The sequence below is a fragment of the Neopsephotus bourkii genome, unplaced genomic scaffold (genome assembly GCF_033783945.1).
Source record: "Neopsephotus bourkii isolate Nb327-2 ecotype Australia unplaced genomic scaffold, CSIRO-AGI_Nbou_v1 NB_977, whole genome shotgun sequence".
Lineage (NCBI taxonomy): Eukaryota > Metazoa > Chordata > Aves > Psittaciformes > Psittacidae > Neopsephotus > Neopsephotus bourkii.
The window spans coordinates 111775-132295 of record NW_026901471.1 but is presented as its reverse complement, the minus strand read 5'-3'; the positions used below and the strand labels follow the sequence as shown (position 1 = coordinate 132295).

The following is a 20521-nucleotide window of genomic DNA, read 5'->3' as shown; positions in this document are numbered from 1 at the left end:
TTTGTTCAAGTTCAAAAGCTTCAGACTATTTGAGCCCAAATGTTCAGGCACAGCTTAAATTCCTGCTAAAAAACTTCTTGACAGATACTCTCTAATCATGCTTATTTTCTTTGGAAATTAACAGATTGTAGGCTTTGATGAGATTAATCACACCTCATGAAAATCTCATACAGCATAGAACTTCTAACTGACGTTTAGTTCATAATGAATGAGAGCAAGGTTGCCATCAATAAATAAATATTTGTGTTATCATCCAAACTTCACAATAACAAGTAAGTACTGCATAATTTACAGTGAAATAACTTTGGAGAAAAACTCATATATAGAAACATTAATTCAGCAATTAGCCTTTTATTAATTAGGTTTCTTTCTTAAGGCAGAAAGGGATTTTCTGATGGAAAAATGCCTAGGCTATAACATTATATAGGAAAATATGCAGCAAATAGAGACTTACAATAGTATTTACTAGGGCAGGTTTGGTTTGGGAATGATGACATCTTGATTTTGCTGCTGATAACACTGGCAAAGTATCTGACAACACTGGGATAATGGTGAAGCCCATGTCTCATCAGGGAACTAAAAGGCTGAAGAGTACCCTATCAAGAGTGAAGGATCCTACTGATAAAACTGATTTTTCTCAGATCCACAACCAGTATATAATCAATTCTGTAATTCTATAGATTCTTGGTAAACAGACTGATGACTACTACATATACCATTCAAAAGCCTTTAACAGTGTCTATCCCACACAAAACTAGCACAAATAGGCATCCAGAAGTAAAGATCAGGTTCATGAAATAAAGCAAAACTAATTTTTTTGCTAAGCAGCTTGCTTTTCTTGTGCTTTGATGCTGGTGATGGTATAGGACAAGCCCCTCTGAAATACAGTGGCTAATACAGCTTTAGAAACTCCTTTCTGCAAATCTTGACAAGAAAAGAGCAAATTTACCCAGGTGTTAAAGAGACTAGCAATTTAGCATCCCAATAAAGAAACATGAAGCACATTCATGAAGCACACTGCATGACCTGTTATATACAACATACCCAGCACTGTCTCCACTGTTGCAGCACTATGCAAAAGCTTAGACAAAACAGTCCAGGCAAGGTGACAGTGACCAGGCTTAAATGGTAATAACAGACAATCCACATGTACAAAAGATAAACAACTGGTGTATGTGTTTTCAAACTTCCATCTGCTGGAAACATAAAGGTCTGTATTCTTGCTCAACAAAATTGTTCAGTTGATTAGACAGTAATGCTGCAATTGGAGCTTTTAGTCTAGGTATATATCCCCTCACTGACTTCCCAAGGCCCTTGACTTGTGGTCTTTTCTTCTCCAAGTCCCATATTCTCTCTCAGAAGGAAAGGGCACTTCTCACAAACCTTGTAATTGAAATGAGAAAATATCAGTACAAAATTTTCTCCCTGATTGTATATGACAGATGCACATTTCCAAGTACTGTCTGTCCTCTGTCAACTGAACCTATAAATCGGCTGCAGGGGCAACCCAGCAAAGCTACCTGAAGAGTTTAAGTATGTCAATAATTTTACTCAGTTGCATCATTACAGAACTTTCTCCAGAACAAAGTGTCCCATTTCCAGCAGTGTTCTAACTTCAAGAGCCGAGTTACACCAGAGATGCCCATAATTGCACTGACAATAATTAGATGTCAATTACTCTTGGATTTTAACACTGCATACAGTATTCAGCAAGTGAAAAAATACTAGAGTCCTAGTTCAATCTGATCTGACATTTGCTGACATAAAAGTCATCTTAGCATTGTGACCTTCCAAAAGAAAAGCCCAATTTACTCATCGTAAAATAAGCAGCATCATTCAGACCTAATTTTCCCACTTATGATAATCCCTTCCACATATTGATGTGGAATACATATTAAATACACAAACAAACAGAAGTGCTCTGGCATGTATTCAAAAGCACTGGGTATATAAAATAATAAATAACAACAACAAAAGTACTGCTTAGTGCCTCACAAACAACATTCCCTGTCTCGAACAGCATTATTTGGGTAGAGTTTATATACCTGTAACTTCCTATGCATTTCTACGTTCATGATTGCATGAGCTTCAGGACTTGGCAAGCTCTAGGATCTGTGTATCTTACGAGCTCCCAACCTGAATTTTGGACTTGTGGGATTTTATTTATGCCTGGAGGTGCCCTACTGTTGCCTCTCCTACTCTTCTGTCTCGCCTTCCTCATTCTCCCATCTCCCCAGGTTCTCCTTTCCAACTCTCTCCTGTTAAAGCTTTACCCTGTGCATTTGCAGTTGTTCCTTTCAGATCTCTGACATGTTTGTTGGTTTTCAAGGCAGATAACCCTCTTCACTGATTCTTGAGTTTCAGCTGGACAGTCAGCTATTGGCCACTAAAGGGTTTTCAAGAACTGTCAGTCAGGTAGCTATTGGCAGTAAGAGGGAGTGTTTTGGATGTTATGGCTTACAGCAGCACAGACAAAACCAAAAGGCAAGGCTAAGCAAAAATACCCTTGAAGATATGCATGTAAATAGCCAAAGGGTCTTTGTAAGCTGCTAGAGAACTGCCAACTCTGCTACTGTGGTCAGTCACACCAGGAAATCCAATCATGGTTCTATCCTAAACCTAGTGCAAATTGTTGCTGTCATTACCCTTGGACATCTGCTCCAAAACCAAGCTTCTCTAACATCAGAAGGAGGCTTCTGACTTTAATGTGTCTGATTTATGCACACTTGGTTTTGTGACAGTATCATCTTTCATACACAGCAGTTGTTCTTCCACTACAGCAGTCACACAGATCTCCTTTTAGCCATAGGGACAGATATACACAACATTTCCAATAGATGCTTAGGCCTTCTCTGGAACTTTTTTAGCATTTTATGTGTGCAGGTGAGTGTATGTGCATACATCTGTTTCCATAGTAACTGATCATTACTCTTTACAGAGAACTGCATACCACAAAGCCGAAAAATTATAACTGAGTTTAAATTATATCACCTTGTATTTTAAAGACACACACTTTTTTGAAGCCATGGTGAAAATAACTTTATCATTTCCTTTTCTTTATTGCACTGTGGTTAATAAGGCATCCTTACATTCAGAAATAAAAGCATTCAAGAGAAAATATAAAATCCAGTGTAGAGATTTTGGTGAAAAGGAAAAATAAATCTTTTGGACAGAATTCTACAGAAAGTCTTTACAAAAGGTGAATATAGAGCCTTCATGTAAGTACAAATTTGAGTTACTGAAAGTTACATTCCTGGCAACTTGGAAGGTACTGGTAAGGGGCACGTAGCTGTGATTCTCGGGAGATGGGCAGGAGAGCACAGCAGGGCTGTACAGCCTTTCCTCAGAGCCTCGAAGATGAAAAGACCAAGATGTTTGCTTCCCTGATAAAGTTCCTGGAACTGAAATGCTGTAAATTCAAGCCACTGGGAAATCAAGGTCTAAAAAATGATAAATTAAAAAAAGCCCTCTTGCATCTGTGTCCCAGAACATTTGCTTCAGTTCCTTTTCTTTCACCAGATTGCTGTCTCCTCTTAACTGGTGCCCAGCTCTACACAGAATTAAAATCCACCAAAATCTCACTGAAAATAACCAGCTCTAATCCAGACTTACTACTGATTTGGAGGTTTCAGATAACTCTGAAGTTCCTATAAATATGTGGCACCATTACATGTAGTAGTACAGGTTGAGAGAAGCCAGAGGACTAACAAAACCCTTAGCTTAGAAGAGCTGCTGCATAGGAAGGCATTCGGCAGAGAGAAGGAGGATTAAGAAGAGAGAAAATGAAATAGTGCAGCTGACAGCTTGCTGAATCAAGTGAATTATTTGGAGAAGGGCTGTTTCCAGTCCTTTTGCATTTATATTAGCTTGTTTTTCTTCCAAGGTAGCAACCTGCTATGTAATTAGAGGATTTTGAATAGTATTCATTACTCATTAGTCTCCTTTGGCTCCTTGGACAACTATAAATGTCTCAGAGTCTTCTCCATGCAGTGGGCATCATCTTTATGGTAGTTCCAATTAAGCAGGCCTAAAAAGGGACAGAATGCTTTTTCTCTTATTTTCATTCACCTTTTTTGCTGATAATATTCCCTAGCTACCTCTACCTCAACTTAATAACTTTGCCATTACCATTTGCCTCTGTTTCTCCCTTTCCTTCAGATCCAAGCCAACATATCTTGTCTCCTAGTCTTTCATACTCTTTGCTTTATTCCCTGTCTTCCAGCAGTCAAAATATTCACCTTTTCATTGTCAAGATTTCCTTGTCTAAATACAGCCAACTCAATTCTCTGTTCCAGCACATTTCATTCTTGGATGAAACCATATTATCCTACTGAGGATTTATGGTCAGGATGCTAAAGCTAAGAATGTCCTAAGCTGAAAGCAACAGTGACAGGAAAGTTTACTGAAGTGATCTGTGATGATTTGTCTACATGGGAAATTAGTGCTGAAAACATTAAGCAAATATGCACTGGTATTAATTTCAAATGTCATAGCAACAACAATTGCTATTCCTCGGGCAGTCTTTTCTACCCAGTTTCAAGGGAGAAGTCTTGAAAGCTGAAACACTTTTACACATCTCTGCTCTTAAAGAAAAACCAAACAAATGTGGAAGAGAAGCGGTCTTGCTGTTCTGTCAGCAGAGTTCAGGCTGACCTGATGCAGGGGGACCAGCCCGGCCCTGAGCTCTGGTGCTCTGCTACAGACTGCCCAACGGCACAGAATTGAAAAACTGGAACACAGTGGCACATCTTGTTTTTCATAGAACATAGTTATCTCTGTTTCCTTATCCTCTCCTCTGTTGTAAATCTTGCTGATGGATTTTGTCAGAAGATAACCTTTAAGTCTTTATCAGTGTTTATTCAGGACACAGGACAACCTAGATCTTGCTGTCATCTTTGGACAAAAATACCTCACATCATAATGCTTACTCATGTTTTAAACCATATACTGCACCATGAGTGAAGAAAGGAGCACCAAGGTTTGATCTACTGTTAAACAACTACTCATTTCAGGTTTTGATGCTCTGGTATCCACCATATGGACAGCTTATAAAATATTTTGCAATCAGATACAGTATTTTCTTAAATGTGAGATAAAATCAGCAAACAGAAAATGGTCAAATAGCCAAGCTGAGGAAAAGGGCATTAGCTTCTAGTTCTGAATCAGAAATTGAAGAATATGAGAGATATGACCCTATTTAAATTGGAAGGACTACTATTAACAGGAGGAGGTCAAAAGAAGAGATGCCAGATTAAGTGCTGTGCTTTTTATTGTCAAACCCCAGCCTTTTCAGTGGTTCTTGCAGTTGTTAAGAAGATGAGTAAGTATTTTCCCTTAAGCATCATGGATTCCGCAGCCTAAGGACTCCACTAATCTATTTGAAACCTTTCTTAAATGATTGTACTAGGATCTCATGTTTATACTTCCCAACTCTTTTCAGAGAAAACCTTGGATATTACATCTATTCAGATTTGTTGAATTATTTGGTGGGGTTTTTTTGGTTTTGTTTTTTTTAAACAAGTCTAACAAAAACAGTAGTTTGACTGAGGTTGGTCCAAATCCTTCAAATCCATTTTTCGTATGATACATGAGGAAAAATTTGGAAATCCTAACTGATCACTTACCATTGCAAAATTATTCTAAGGATTAGGTATGATTTAAGTTTTGAATAAATATGATGTGTCATATTTAAGATCAATTATTCTCAAATTTAAAACACTAAAAACTTGTTTTGCCCTTTTCTGAAATAAAAAATAATTTTTCTCCAACTGTTCATCATTCTGCATTTTCCTAAGTCTGTGACTCTTTTCACTGGTTTTCACTTACAATGTGGTGATGGAGACACTAAGAGATGTTACAGGGAGAAAATCCATTGCTGTTTATTGCGTACACTGCTTGGAGACAGCTACTTTACTTATTGAAACTAGTGAATATAAATGGCACTGCAAGTAGACAGCAAATCCTTCAAATATTTTACCAGTGCTGCTTTGGGGCAGTCTAATAGACAGAAAGCCAAACACTTTTGATCTTTTTGTCACCTCATTGTTGATTTAGGAAGATTTTCCACCAGAATATGCAGTAACTGTCACAGAAGGGAAATGCTGTCTTCAAAGTTTTTAACCTCAACTATATTAAAAAAATGGTGATAATTCCAGGGTCAATAGGGTTGGAAGGGACCTTTGGAAATCATAATGCCCTACAATCTCTACATAAATCTTTATACAAAGAAATGGGAGCATGTAGTCAAATGTACACATATATTGTCCTACTCATCTCACAAATGTAAGGACAATACTTGGTTTCCATAGAGGGGCCCTGACTGCTCAGTGAAGCAGTTTCCACCTGATTTATGGTTACAAGAAGATAACGAGTGGTTTATTCAGTTTTCACAACTGCTCGATGTCAGAGCTAGCTTTCCACCTCGGATGTGTCCTGGGTTCAGCAGTAGCAGTCATTTTTCTCCTTCTTAGTAGCTGGTGCAGTGCTGTGGTTTTGACTTTCAGCCTGAGAACAGCCCTGGTAACACTGATGTTTTTAGTTGTTGCTCAGTCATGTTTAGTCTGACCAAGGACTGCTCTGCCAGGGAAGAGGAGAAGCTGGGAGGAAGCAGAGACAGGACACCTGACCCAAACTAACCAAAGAGGTATTCCATACCACAGCATGTCATGCCCAGGATGTAAAACTGGGGGCAGTTACCGGGAAGGGCTGGATCTCTGCCCAGGTCCGGCTGGGTATTGGTCTACGGGTGAGCAGCTGTATTCTCTTCCCTTGTTATTTCCCTTATCATTATTATTATTGGTGGTAGCAGTAGTGGTTTGTATTATACCTTAGTTACTGGACTGCTCTTATCTCAACCCGTGGGAGTTACATTGTTTTGATTCTCCTCCCCATCCCTCCGGGAGCAGTGCAGGGAAGAGAGGGGAGTGAGAGAGCGGCAGCGTGGTTCTGTGTTACTGGCTGGGCTTAAACCATGACAGATGACAGACCAGCTCAGCATCTACAGCGTTCTCCTAGCTCCACTCTCAGTGGCAGGCGAAGGGGCAGTTTTAACACATTTTGACTGTCAGGGAGATGAGTATCTAGGTTCAGGCATGTACCTGTCCTTCCAGCCTCCATTCTAGAAGGTGGGAAATTCTGTTTCTGTCATTGGATTTGTACCACACCACCTGGCTCTCAGCTCTGTACAGGCACAGCCCACATGAAATATGGCTCCCAGTAGAACTATAAGCTGCAGGGTTGATCTCAGTTGCCTCTCACCCAGTGGTCCCGCAGATTCTCACCTCACTCTGTTCCTGTCTCTCTGGCCACCTCCTTCTCCCACCACGGCCCAGAAAGGGGGGAGCACCTTGTAGCTCTCATTTGACAGGAGGGAGACACTTGTCCTCAGAAATGCAAGCAGACAAAAGGCAGCTCCCAACCAATAACAAGGTATGACACACTATTTTGGTGAATGGAATTCAAGTGAAGATTACCAGTGAGAGATGACATGACTTACCTGGCTGGAAAGTATTTAATTTATTTGCACATATACTGACATTACTATGAAAGGAACCAATGACTGCAAATAATAAAGGATTGCATTAAATATGCCAGGTAAATAGAAACAATGGGATCTCTGATCAACACTGAGAAAATATTAGTAAAAGATGCTGATACTTTTTTAATTAGGAATTTATCAATTATTTAACCTCATTACTGCTATGGCATCCAAGGGAAATAAATTCAAATAATCTGATGTGATTTTTTTTATAATATGAATACATCACACAAAATTGGCTAAGGGAAAGAAGTGCAAAGGGTAAAACTGCTAGTTAAAACTTCAGTTTGAGACACAGCGAATAGGCATAGCTGGTAACAACGTTACGAGGAAATAACAAGAGATTTCAAGGGTTAGTTTTGACAGATCATGTTAATATTGCAGTTACTCCAAGAACTTGATTTACAAATCCTACAGGTTCTAACACTGCTGATTATTATCCTCATTTAATAAAATATATGAACTGAAATAATAAAAATGAAGTGTGGGATTTATCTTCTATTCAAATCAAGGTAAAGGCTCCAGGTGACTTTAAATTAAGCAAGAAATAGAAGTGTTCCACAATAGGTTAAAACAAAACAAGGAATAAACTCCAAACCTCTGAGATAAGCTCTGCTCCCCATTTGTCCCATTTATTTAAACAGTTAAGTTCTCAGTGAAGCTCTCTTGCCCACAAACATTCACGGAGTTTAGCAGGAGTAGAATCCAGTTCAGTTTCCCAGTCAAACGTGACCCTTTGTACTCTGCCCTGTGCCTGGGACTTGCAGGTGCTGCTGGAAAACAAATAGAAAAAATAGGTGACTACACTGTCATCCATAATGGAGGGCTAAGACATAAAAGAAGCCTAAGCAGCTACCAAAGAAAACAACAAATCTTACTCCAGTCAGCAACAAGGACAGCTTTTCAAAACTCATGAGTCAGTGGTCCATTTTCTTTCACAGTTACATAAGGCGCAGTGATTTAATTCCATGCCATTGAGTGAAAACCTTTTTCTATATTCCTTTTTTTTTCTCTCCTGAGGGAATGGTAAAAATTAAGCTGTTTCGGTGGATGTCAAGGATTAGCTAAGATTTATACCATCTTATTTTTTCATAATCAAAACATGATGATGGTTATGATAGTTAATTGGCAGTATTTAATATTTAATATTTGTTATAAAATTAAAAGCTTTTGTTCTAATTTATATTCCCATTTATATTCTGCAACTTTCTCAGAAAAAGTGTAACGTTCCCCAGTAATTTACTTGTCATCAGGAACTCTCTGTCTTTTACTTGGGGGAAAAATTGAGGGAGAACTTTTATGGTTGTGAAAGAATTCTTTCCCAGGTCGACACAACTGATTACTGCATATAGGTCTCACTGTTTTCATCAGTATTTATGAAGTAAAAGATATTAAGTGAAATTCTAATGTGTTTTTACATTCCCACATTATCATCCTTATGCAGTCTCACTTTAAGTAAAAAACAACAATCTGTCTCTCAAGGAGGAGCGGTCGCTATTGGTATACTGCTTGTGATATTCATTGTGAGTATAGTAAAGGCCTTTTTTTGTTAGGAATTGTACATCTTGCTCTCACTAACACAGTTGTTAAATAAGTTATTTTCAGCTCAAGGAGAACAAGTGAAAGCAATTTAAGCTAAGCCAGCCACCCTATGGTAAAATCTGCTCATGTGGCTCAACTATGACAAGGACATAAGTAATTACATCAGTTCTGAATAGTCATGAGACTTGGATCTGAGTTTGGACTTGTCTGAGACAGGGCATGATTGGATTTTTACTGGAGGGATAGAGCTGTGGGAAACTGCAGAGGTTTCCCACCTCTCACTACCTGAAAATTAACTTCTCTAGAGAAAGGATGCAGGGGAGGGTTGAAACTCAGAGAATTTGCACCAAAAAGTAAACAGAAAACTCCTGAGCATTTTCTTCTCCAAGCTGATTGTAACCTTATTTCTTTTCACAATGGTACAGCAGAGCTGTGTACTTATGATCTGCTTTTGCAACAAACAAAAGAAGATTTTCAGTGCTTGCCCTTCTCTTGTGTTTGCAATGGACAATTTAATCCACAAATACAAGCACGTGTGGGCTGGAAAAACTAGTTTGCAAGACCCGAATTGTTACATATCAGAAATCCAATGGAGTACATATTCTAAAAGCAGATTTACTTTAGACATTAAAGGAAGAAAATACAGTGGTGGGATGTATATAATGTAATGATTAGAAAAGTTGACTCGTAATGTTAACCATGTTTGAATAATTCAAGTTAAATAAGTATTACAAATGCAGCACCCCACATATAAATAAAAAATAGTGGAGTCATTATTTCATCAGTTGTTCTGTAAGCATTTCAAGGTTGTTTTACCACATGTGGTGAGAAGTGAAATACAGGATTTGGCAAGTATATTTAAATTCCGAGATGGCATTATTAGTAGACATATTTTCCCAAGAAAAGAACAAGGGAAAACAGTGAAAAGTTTAAGCAAGAGAAATTCTGCCTGCATGAGTGGCGAAACATAATTCGCACAAATGATGATCAGGCACTGGATTAGGGGCCCAGAGAAGCTGTGGTATCTCCACCATTGGGTATATTCAAAACTCAGCTAGCCTAGGCCCTAAGCAATTCCCATATACTTCTAAATTTGCCCTGGACTGCATGGAAATTTAGACTAGAGGCTTTAAAATATCATAATCTAACAAAATACGTAAAAAATATTGATTTTATATTTGGAAGGAAAGCTGGAAGTTTCTGACATGCACACACACTGTAATTTCTCAGCCCTATCCAAGAGACTGACAAATTACATCAAATCATAAAAGGAAAATATAATTTTCATAGTTGGAAATATATCCATAAAAAATAAAATAATAGCAAAGATAAATGTGGCAAAAACTGCTCTGGATACATTAGTTCTGTCTTTACATAAGTATTTGCATATAAGTTCAGTATATTGATTCACAGACTAACAAGAATACGGACCTGAGGAAACACGAAGCAGTTTGTTAAATTCCAGTGTTTTTTATTCGTTCGTTCTAATTCACAATTATGATCCCAAAAGTCAGATGAACAGACATAACTACCATCAAGAAAAATCATTTTAAAGTAAAGCAAAGTAAACTAAAAGTAAACAAGTGTTCAGATCCTTCCACAGACCCTGAGGAAGTCTTACAAATTTGTCACTGTGTCAAGCTGAAAAAATTTACAGCATTGAAAATCCCATTCCTGAGGCTTTTCTAGGAAAGCAGTATTTCAGCAGAAGCACAGAATGGGCTCAACCAGAACATCTGCAGAACTTCAGTTCTCAAGATCTTCGTCTATACAAAGAAGTGGGTTTTAAAAAGATATTTCAGAAAATCAAGCTGATGAGCTATTTGCTATTGCCAGTAACTCTACAATAGAGCCAATTATAAGCTAAGGGAAACCTTCTGGAGACCACCATACTGCAATAATATTACAACTCCATCTACCTGAGATGTGGAACAACAGACAAGCATCGTTAGAAATCAGTGGAGATTACTCCTATCACTTGGTAAAAGAGTGCAAGTTTGAACAGACCAAGTTAAACCCTGTTCAATTCATCCACAGACTTTGTTTTCCAGACTTCAGGTGCAGGTGCCAGAGACTACCAGCAGAGTAGGAAACTGCATTTTAAAAGAGCTTTCTTACTTTAAGTGATAACCCCACAGTCGCTCAAATAAACATGAGCAGGTAAATAGAATAGTTCTGCAATAGAAGCCTCAGGCTTCCAAAACCTAAAATGTGTTTGAAAAAAGGAGAGCTGCTAAGTGAATTGATTATTCATTTATATGACAGTATGTTTTGCTTTGTGACTAATACCTGTATTAACTGTATTATTGAGGTGCATGCAGCATTTTCATAACTGTTTACAGATGTAGGTCCAAGATAGACAGACATGTTCTCTTGGCACAAAATATAAGTCTGAATCCAGTGATATCTTTCCCTCCTGGAGCTCTCTTTCATTTCCTATTGGAGGTGAAGAGTGATGAATTATTGATGTATTTCATCAGAATTTATATTGATGACCTATATTAAAGGAGGAAAACAAAACAGAACGAATTTAATTTCAATTTTGACATTGATTTCCCCAGGAAATCACAAAATCTGCATCAAAATTATAAAGTTAAAAAGAGGGAGCAGTTACATATACTTGATAAATGGTACCATGAAGAGCTCTGTACTTGCAAAGCACAAACAGCCTCTGGCATTAGTGGAAATCAAATGCAGAGATCTTGGTTTCTCTTCCATTTTTCACTGTACTATCTAGTTTGGTAGCAGTACCTTGCAGATGGGTTTCAAATTCCAGGCATGGTTGCATATTAGCTGTTAAAAATTAATTGTAGCATACATTTTACAGGAGGTAATGAAAAGAGGAGAGGGGGAAGATAAGCTATTTAGAGATCATACCTGTGATCAACATCTGTGTGACAAATATTCATCTGAGTTATCTAATTCCCTCCATCGAGCTCCTTTGAGAAATATATCTTTACTCCATATAACCATATGCAAGGCATTTTGAAATGAAACTGTTTCCTGTTCCTATGCAAAGAAATTAAAACAGGGAAAAAACTTCCTGATGTGAGAGCAGGTGTAAGTGGTAAGCAATTTTTCTAATAGGCAGAAAAGTAGAAATCAGTGCAGCAGAAGTCAAATCAGATTTCTTCAAAAACTAGCTGGAAAGTTGCTACGTGCATGTAATGTGTTTTATTACTTTGCTACTTAAGACACTGGATGTCTGACAAATGTACTGCATTAGGAGTCCATAAAAATATTTATCTGTGTTATAGAAGGTGCCAACCCTTGGAGTCTTTAGACAGGAACTTTACTGTCAGCTTTCCAGAATCTTGACACATACGAATACAACAAACCAAAGGAAAAAGCAACAGCTGAGTTTTCTGTTGCTGGTGTCTCCAAGACAGAGCAGCTTAATGATTCATCTTTGAATATTACCTTGCAAAATGTCAGTAAGAGCAGAGATGACTCAATACCCTAGCAGTCCCATAATTCTCCTTTAACTTCCCCCTCATTAAAGTTTCACATCTGCATGGTGCCTCCTCTCTTACCGCTCCCCCAGGACCTGATCTAAGGGTCTGCAGTCGTAGACGTACCAGAGCGTAAGCACACCAACAACTGTGTCAAAGATCACTAAAACTGCAGTTAATATTCTCATTACATTTGTTACAGTTTAGAGCTCCAAGTGCACCCCTTTAGAAATTTTTATTAGGGAAAAGGCTTCACTTGCCTACTGATAGCCTCACTCAGCATCCTACTATTCTGACAGTGGGCAACAGCAAATGCCTAAGAAAGATTGTAAGAAAGCAAACATATTTGTCCTTCTCCATATAGTCAATCAGTCACAATTGCTCTGTGATGCAAGAAATTCATAGAATCATAGAATGGTTTGGGTTGGAAGGGCCTTGAAGATCATCTAGTGATCTCTGTTTATAAATTCTGGGGTTTGAGGTAATATCTTTGTGATTAACAGCTCTTTTTCATCTATGAAATCCATGTAAACATTGTAAACATTGACCTTTGCAATGCATTGAGGCAGAGCTCTCCAGTTTCATTATACAAAGAAAAATCTCCTCTTTTTAATTGTCTTCATAATTTCATTTTATAGCCCTGATTTATTGAAAGCTAACTAATACTTGAATCACAAACTCTAAAATATTCATTCCCTCTTCATCTTTTCCATGCATTGCTATCATATTTCCCTTCAGCCTTCCCTTTTCTAGACAGAAAATTCCTAGCCTTTTGCTCATACTTGGTCTCTCTCAGTGCTTGAATGGTCTTTGTATCCCAGACACACGGAGCGAGGACGTCCTATTTGTGTTCCAGCATAGGATCCTTGATTTAGGTGGTCTGCTCAGAGGAAATCAGGCACAAATTCTCAAGTACCCTCTCCTTTTGTTGGAGGTATACCTAGCTATGTAACTGTTGGTGGCTTGCTCAAATAAATGTTTTCTGATTAATCAGACACTAGCCTGCAGGCATCTTCAGGGCTTGTCAGTGAATAAGTTTACCTGCCATGCAGTGTAAATTGTAACTTTCTGCAGAGACAGAACTAACATTTATGAGCATCAGATGACCAGCTAGTGACAATACTGCTTGTTAACTTTTTATGATTGTTCCTTTTGTGGAGCTAACATCTTCCGAGACCAGTGGTGAAGGAAATTGCTCAGGATGATCTTTGCTCCTAATTACGAAGGAACTAGGCAATCCTTATTTGCAAATAAAGCTCTCCTCTCTGCCTTTTTGCGAACAAGCATGCAAGCTTCCCTGCAGGAAGTTCACACTGAGGGATCCATGCTCATGTACTCAGCAGGACCTACCTCCTAGGTGATTCAAAAGCAGCTATCCTAGCAGTGGGAAAGAGTCTGACAACTAATGGAAATGTTCACTTCCTCTAACAGTTCATCCATTGCCAGCCTAAGTGTGTTTTGTTATCACTAACAATTTTCAATGAAAAGTGCAGCTGACAGTGAACATACTTTACTACTGGCTAGGTTGAAAAGCTGCAGACAGAATGTACCCACCACATTCAGGTGGATCTCTCAGTTCTCTATCAGTGATTTGTCCTTGAAAAATCGATTCAGTCTGTAAGGGTTTTATTCTGGTTTCCCAATGGATCTTTAATGGACACTTGACAGCTCTTTAGGTATTCAGATATCATTAGAGAAACATCTATACTCCTTTCCACTGGCCCCCAATCTTTGTTTCCATTTGAATTATCTGACTAGAGATTTATTTTTAGTGTTTTGAAGGATTAGAATATCACAATCTCTACTCCAACACACAGCAGTAAGGAGATGGTGGGAGTGTGGAACGCCAGATCAGACTAGTGATTACTCTAAACCAGTGTCCTTTCCCTGCTTAACATCAGATTTTTACCTTTCTGTGTGAAACCTTGGAACCTTCCTTGCCTGCAGAGGAATTTCTTCTTCTTTATCTGCTAATTAGAAAGTGATGGTATACCTTAATCTAATGCTACCTACAGCAAAGAAAGAACATTTTCACCCTGAATTGTTAGTCTTCCACTAATGCACTGATTTTCATATACATGTTTTCCTATGCAGTAGCATTGCAGAGATAGATTTTCATATACATGTTTTCCTATGCAGTAGCATTGCAGAGATAGATTTTGGGTAGGTCATCTTCTTAGCACACGAGACACCAGAATTTAGGGCTCCCTTGAAAATTCTTCAATTGTCCAAAACTGGAACTTGATCTACACACTCTTGACTCTAGATATAAATTAAATTTAAATTTCAGTTTTGTATAAAAAGAGAATATAGGGTTTTCTGATGATTAAGTAATCCTAACGCTAAGCTATTAAAAATAAATGAATCTCCAGTTCAAATAAATGCTAACTTAACAGTAGGAAACAGTAAAATTTCTCTCTTAAACCAAAGGTATATTGAGGCAATCGCTGTTTCAACAATATATTTCTTTTCGGAAAATTCAGTCTGGTTGTCATTGACAGTGAAGCAGACCACACCAGTTCTGTTTGACCACCCTACAAAAACTGTTCATCCTTTCAATTTCAAAAAGAAACAGAAGCTTTGCAGACACAAAACACAGTTCACATTAAGGAATTTGAGAACAAACGGGGGCACGACATTTTAGTCTAAAACTTATAGTCTATGCATTTGCTCCACTGAGTGCCCCATTTCTATCCCCACTAACTGTTCACTTCAGCTCACTTACTGTTTAGCTCAGCTCCTTTCAGTAAAAAAAGGTCGTATTCTATTAAGAAACCAAGAGGACAATTTGTTTGTAAGATCACAGATCTGATTTTAATATGTCACAACATTTCAGGAAGGACCACAAGAGTTAACCTAAAAGTTTACCAACTTTATTTTCTTTCCTGAAAGTCCTGGGGACATAATGCCACAAGCTTTCCTCGCTGTAGCAATACAGATGGAATTGATGAAAAATAAAGTTATGAAGTACAACAAAGTAAGGATTGCCTGTGAAATAATTCTGCCAAAGATCAAAGGACTAAGAAGAAATTAGTTCTCCTAGGGAATTGACTGCATCAGATGCACCTAAATTTGTCTGGAAAGCAGAATGTTCTTTGCATGACATGAATTCATAGACATTCATCAGAGTTATGCTATTTTATTAAAAATAAGGTACCGTATCCCTCAAGCAATATCAAGGTCCTATGAACCAGCAGCTTTATTTTAAGTCCAAAAATTTCAATATCTTTATTACCCAAATGTGAATATTGAAGCAAAGTTATCTTTGTTTACCTACAGCCTTATTCTTCCCAGAAAATTCTTTCTTTTTATATGAGACCATTTCGTGAAAAACAGGTCTTTCACTGTCTTATGACCTCAGTGATCACACCTATGAACCCCAGTGATACTTCTTAGGAGGTAAAGGGGAAGATCTGCAATGGTGAGGATCACTTACCAGCTTCAAACAAAATAACAGCTTTAAGTTTAAAGAGATGCAGTGAGAGACTTGGACCAACCATAAAATGTCAGATGAAATACCTGCCTGTTTCAGTATGCGGTACTTCGTAACGGTGAGTGGATTCCTAGGGATAAGTAGAAAGAAAATGAGAGGAACGTATTTCCCAGGAATTGCCTCACAGCTTTCAGTTCTTTGTTTTGAAATCTCCTGAACCACAGTGGGCACCCATTCATAATAGCCCTAGGTCATTTTTCTTCTATTAATGTATCAAATCAGTATTGAACACCAGCAAACTTTTAGCATCTGCAACAGCCTGTGGCAAGGAATTACATAGATTAGCTCTGTAGTTTGGGAGATTTTTTTCTTTGTTTATTTTCAACCTGCCATAAGCAATTTCAGTACATACACATCACTGTTAGAGTGGCAATGCAGAATAGTCCTGACAGCTTAGGGTTTTGTCTGCCAAAATTCTTAAACTTCACCCTTGCTTTGTGCACTCTTGAATCCACTGAACAGATTATTTAAGAGTCTTTGAATCTAAGTTATCTAATGTAACAGATATTGGGATAATCTGCTTCCTTAGACAAGGAAACTCCTCTCAATAGAATAATTACTTCAAAATCTGTCATTTTTGCAAAACTTTAATTATCTGAAACAGTTCAGTAACCACCATTGCATCTACATAATTGAAGTTGAACTGTAATTAGCTGTTGCTCTAACAAGAAGATTGGTTGGAGCAATTAGAGCAGTCCTTCTTGGTTCTGATGTTTACCACTTTTAAATCTTTCCCAATACTAGTAGTATTGACTTATTTCCTGGAAGAACAAAGTCAGCTACTTAATTCCATTGTTTCTATTTGGTGCTTTTTTAACATTTTCTCTTGAATCTACATTCAATTTCTAAACTTTCATGGGAAAGTCCATTCCTTTAATCAAGTGAATTAGTTACACATATCTCCCAGTGAGTTGCTTTCCTCTAATTTAAAATTTGACTACACAGCTGTGTAACACTACACTGGTCATTTAGTCTACCATGGCATTTCAGGATCTCAGGAAACAGCTTTAGGTGAATCACATAGCAGTAGAGCTGCCTTGACAATCTAGAGTTAAGCAAGGCAAGGCTGTATTTTTAATATAAAATAAATCTCTCTCTGCAAAACTTACTGTGTTAAGATAGCACAATTACTAATATATGGCACATATATTACTAATATATGGCACATATATTAGTAATATAAATATACACGCACATATACTTTGTCATATGGAAACTATACATGCTGGGATAAGCAATTTGTTTTGGGGAAAAGGGAAAAATCACAGTAGGAAATTAGAATAAAGAATGCAAGAAAATAAAAACTGTCCCAGTCTCACTGGCCTCAGTTCTTGAAAGAAGGATCTGTAAATAACCAAGTTCAGAGTTAAAAGTATTTCTGTTTAGTGTACCAGTGTTGGGGTTTAATCCCAGCCAGCCACTAAGTACCACACAGCTGCTCATTCACTCCCCACCCCCACAATATTCCCCCCCCCATGGAATGGGGAGGAGAACTGGAAAAAAAAAAAAAAGGTAAAACTCGTGGATTGAGATAAAAACAGTTTAATAATGGAAATAAAATAAAATATAATACAGGCTGCCCAGGGAGGTTGTGGAGTCTCCCTCTCCGGAGGCATTCAGAACCCACCTAGATGTGTTCCTGTGCAACCTGCTCTAGGTGGCCCTGTCTTGGCAGGGGTATTGAACTAGATGATCTCCAGAGATCCCTTCCAACCCTTATGATTCTGTGAATAATACCAATTCAAAATGCAAATACAAATGAAAAAGGAAATAACAAAAATAGAGAAAGGAATAGAACTCAAGAAAAACAAGTGACGCACAATACAATTGCTTACCACCCACTAACTGATGCCCAGCCAGTCCCCAAGCAGCAATCGGCCTCTTCTGGCCAGATTCCCCCAAATATTGGAGTAGAGGAGCACAACAGCATTCCAGCTGAAAGTATGTAAATCCCACAAATGAACTACCTGAAAATGGCACATGCAAGAGCATCTAGAAAGGACATGAATGAGCATTTGACTTTGTCACAGTCAAGTGATACACTGAAGTTTTAAATTCATATATCCATCTCTGATCTCAGTGCCTTTGAAATTCCTAAGCTTCATTACTTCTCTGATAGTTGCTCTGAACTGTCACATCAGTGCTGTACAAAGAAGAGTTCCATACCTTAGATGCTTTTGCATGACGTCAACTTTGAATGAGTTCTCTTTGAGAACATATTATAAGCACATTTTTCCCCATGTTTCTGCTACCCTAGATTTTCTTTATTACAACCATTTTTCATGTAAGCCTCTTCCTAGTAGCATATGTGAGGTTTTTATATGGCATCACTAAGAGCCTCCTCAGCTATATAATTTACTTTATTTTTTTTTTTGCAAGTATTCACCTGGTAATTTTCTCATATTATAACTTCATGCTTTCTTAAAATAACCATTTTATTATCTGCTTCAACTAGTGTGAGCATCTCTTATTCTAGTACTACCCACAGATTTCATTACGCTATTATCAATACCCTCTCTGAGTGCTTAAACAAGGAGACATTTAATAAAACTGCTCCTAATACCAATTTCCAGACATATTGCTGTTATTCATTGCCTATAACATTCACTGTTCTGGCTGGCTTAAGGTATATTACTGTAACGCTATTCAAACTAGTTCAGACTCACTTTCAGCTAAGATTTTATGGGAAAATCAATCCATTTTCAAGCAGCTTATATTTTTGTGTCTCTACCGTCTCTCTACATTTTATGTTTCTATCCAGAAACAATCACATTTTGATTGGCAAGATCAATCCTATTTATAAAAAGAAGATACAAAACAGTGTTTATTTTAGTCTACAGAGGTACTATGAGACATACCTATTAATATTTTTCACATGCTGAATCACAGTGAAACTCAGTACCACAAAAATATCTTCCAGAAGCCATCACTCCTATCTAGATTTTGAAAGGTCCTGCCTGACCCTCAAGTTAGACCAACTTAACTAAAAGTCAGCCTTAAAGCTTGAATCATTATATATTAATGGCAAACAGCCTTACGTGTCAATTGCAAATAAATTGCAATTTGACATTCATCTCCTAACAAGTAAACTGATACAGAACAGATTTAAACCACAGTAGGTATCTTGTATGTCTTTGAACCTATTTCATTACAATACTTTAAAATCAATGTAGTTGTAATAAAGTTATCATCTACTCTTTCTCCTTTCTCTTCTCTGTCATACATAATTAAATATCTAGGCCTTCCCTTCCTTGAATCATGGGGATTGAAGTCATCATGGCAATGGGGTTTGGACAGTGAATATAGATCACTTCAGTTACTTCTTCTACCGTTATCCCTAACCCTACAACCTACCCCTTAGCCTAGTCCCTTACTATATTTCTCTTCACTAGTCTCTAAAGCAAGCCCCTACCTTGAAAATCCTAAACCTATCAGGTTGCATTAACCTCCTAACCCTAACCCGTTGGGCTACTGGGAGGCAGATGAAGTGCAAGGACTGAGGTCATGGGGCAAAAGAGAAATCCCTGCTGCTCCAATTAATTCCTAGCAATGGTGCATACCAACTTTATGCAAAATGGCCTTATTCTCTTAGGATGTGTGAACAAACATGGTGTAGGATTCAGGCCACATCTTCCCGAGGTCAGTGAAAGACTTTTCTTACATTGCAGTTACAGCAGGATCCTTGCACTTAAATTTCTCAAAATAAAGCGAATGTCTCCAGTTCCCTTAGCTTTCTATCTGTCACATGATTATATTTTCTCTACTTATTCCGTGTTTAATGGAAAAGGAGGCACAATTGAATTCTGTGTTGCTTCACTGATTGCACTGCAGAAAAAGTGATATGTTTGGGAAACAGCTGCTAATCCCACAATGACATATCCATTTTACAGAGATTAACATGGATGTGGATGAATTTTATACCATAAATTTCTAGAGCATTTTTTTAACTGTATTTAGTCTATATATGATCTGACTTGTGATGTGAAATGGTTATGAAGCACAAGTTGTTCTTTCCAAACCCATGCATCCACTTCAGTGCTGAAAATATTTCTTCCCCTTGAAAGGGACTTGAACTTCAAAGCATAATTTCAAAATATAACTAAGGTAACGAACAGTGCAACAGATTGAGGCCAGTGATTCTCCCCCTCTACTCCACTCTCTTAAGACCCAACCTGGAGTACTGCATCCAGCTCTGGGGCCCCCACCATAAGAAGGACATGGACCTGTTGGACTGAGTCCAGAGGAGGCCACAGTGATGATCAGAAGGCTGAAGCACCTCTTCTATGAAGACAGGCTGAGAGAGTAGGGCTTGTTCAGCCTGGAGAAGAGAAGGCTCAGGGGAGACCTTAGAGCAACCTTCCAAAATCTAAAGGTGGCCTACAAGAAATCTGGAGAGGGACTTTTTATAAGATCAAGTAGCGATAGGACAAGGGGGAATGGCTTTAAACTGAAAAAAGGTAGATTTAAATTAGATATTAGGAAAAAAATACAGAATGC

At 37.9% G+C, this 20521-nt stretch overlaps 1 long non-coding RNA gene across 1 annotated transcript in view; it reads right to left on the bottom strand.

Annotated features, from left to right (window-relative positions):
• Positions 1 to 3476: 3476 nt before the first annotated feature.
• The window catches only part of LOC133215415 (uncharacterized), a 41381-nt gene continuing 24336 nt past the window's right edge, over positions 3477 to 20521 (bottom strand). Inside the window, exons 2-3 of the long non-coding RNA XR_009726406.1 lie at positions 8136 to 8307; positions 3477 to 4027 (exon numbers count right to left, since the gene is read on the bottom strand). This is a non-coding gene — a long non-coding RNA (uncharacterized LOC133215415). The remainder of the gene's footprint in view (positions 4028 to 8135; positions 8308 to 20521) is intronic.